Source organism: Urocitellus parryii, chromosome 8 (assembly GCF_045843805.1).
Source record: "Urocitellus parryii isolate mUroPar1 chromosome 8, mUroPar1.hap1, whole genome shotgun sequence".
NCBI lineage: Eukaryota > Metazoa > Chordata > Mammalia > Rodentia > Sciuridae > Urocitellus > Urocitellus parryii.
Window position 1 is genome coordinate 46,300,825 of NC_135538.1, and position 2,354 is coordinate 46,303,178.

The window sequence follows — 2,354 nt, forward strand, 5'->3', positions numbered from 1 at the left end:
AAAACTTAATTTCAAAGTAAATAAACTATGTTTAGATTAGTTTCCATTAATTCTTTAAAATTACAAAAATTAGTTTTACTTTAATAATTAAAATTACAAATCAGAAATTAAATTGCTTTTGCAGCTTCGGTACCCTGCATGAAAATGGCAAAACAGAAAGCATAAAACATGACTTGCAAATATCTTCAGAGACTATTCTGTATTGTGTATTTTCCATTACCCACAATTAAACTCAGGATCAATTAAACCTTAAAAATCATTTTATTATTGTACTTAAATTTTAATTCTTTGGTTTCAAAATCAATGTGGATATTCAAATGTGATCTAGAATCAATGGAGAAGTCCTGTATAAACATGCACTTCTTTTTAATAATTTAACAAATCATAGTTTGCACTAGATGAAAAAAAATAGTTTTTTCAGGCTGGTCATGATGGCATGCACTTGTAATCTCACAACCTAGGAAGCTGAGGTAAGAGGATAGTAAGTTTTAGCCAGCCTCAGCTACATATAGAGACCCTGTCTCAAAAGTTTTAGAAAAGGAAAGGAGGCTTGGGGTTATAGTTCAGTAGTAGAACTCCCCTGTGGTTATTCCCCAGTAATGTAACACTACTGCCACTACAACAAAAGTTCTATGCATAATGTATCACTCAATAAAATTACATTACAGAAATTTAACAGTTGAATATTTAATAAAAGTTTAGTAGATTCATAAGCCTTTAAGGGTAGCACCATACAAAGTCATGAAATGGAAATAGCCTGTGTTACTTGGCTTTCCGTTATTATGACAAAATACCTGAGATAATAAATTTATAAGAAAGGAAAAGTCCATTTTGGATCATTGTTTCAGAGGTTTCAGACACAGTCACTTGACTCAGTGGATTATGGGCCTGTAGTGAAACATTATTTCATGATGGGCAGTGTGTAGTGGAGTAAAGCTGCTCCCTTCAAGGCATCTGGGAAGGAAAAAGAGAGAAAGAAGAAAAGTCCAGGGTCCTGATATTCCCCAAAGGAATAGCCCTGATGACTTAACTGCCTCCATGGAGACCCAACAGGTTGCTCTGCTTCCCAAGAGCACTAGGGGGCAGGAATGGAGCTTTCAACAGAGGGGGTCTTTTGGAGGACACTTACCCAAACCATAGCACAAACCAATATCCATGTATATCCAAATAAATAAGTGAATTGTGACATTTCACATATGAAACAAATTATCTATAAAGAAGCATGAATTACAATTCTCTGAAAAACATACACAAGTTTAGAAATATAATATTCAATGGAAAAAAAAACAGACACTTATTGCATGTTTTCTTATATGATTCAAAAACAGGTGCAACTAATGATGGTTTTAGAAGGTGGGTGTTCACCTTTAAGGAATAATGCAGTAACTTAACAAGTAAATGAGAGCACTTCTGGGATGTTAGGATTACTTTTTCCCTTGATCTTAGTACTGTTCATTTTGGAATATTTGTGTGACGGTGTATATAGGATTTGTACATTTTTCTGATTTTTACCATATATGTATGAGATTTATAAAATAAATAAGAGGGTCAGGCCCAGCAACCAGCCAAGTGACAGCAGATACACGCGCCTGCAGGGAACGCGGACCGGACCCACTAGGACAGGTCCGGCGGACAGCTGAGGGCTAGGCCCGTCCCCTCCCCCAGTGTCTGCAGGTAGGTGGGGGACTGTGAACAACAGCAGAGCGGGCCCAAAGCCTGCTGAGGGGCGGAACCGGCCCCTCCCCCAGTGCCTGCAAGCGAGGCGAACCTGCAAGCCACGGGCGGGCAGGTCAGGCCCAGCAACCAGCCAAGTGACAGCAGATACATGCGCCTGCAGGGAAAGCGGACCGGACCCACTAGGACAGGTCCGGCGGACGGCTGAGGGCTAGGCCCGTCCCCTACCCCAGTGTCTGCAGGTAGGCAGGGGACTGTGAACAACAGCAGAGCGGGCCCAAAGCCTGCTGAGGGGCGGAACCGGCCCCTCCCCCAGAGCCTGCAAACGAGGCGAACCTGCAACCCATCAGGAGGTTAGGCCCAGCAACCTACGGAGTGACACAGGTGCCCCTGGCGCCTGCTGAGTAGGTGGACCTTTGACCGACTAGCAAAGCAGACCTAGGGCCTGCCAGCATGGTAGATGGTTCACACTAATTGGAGGAGGATCACAACCACTACCTGCCCTGCAAGAGTGATTTTCCAACTATACAAGAGCAATATAAATAAATAGAGGGAAAATATCAAAGACACAACAATTTCACCAAGCAGAAAGAAACGCCAGCGGTATGAAACGACAAGGAAAGAAAGGACCACAGGCACTGCATGTCAACTCAACTTTAGAAGAGGTAATAGCTGCAACA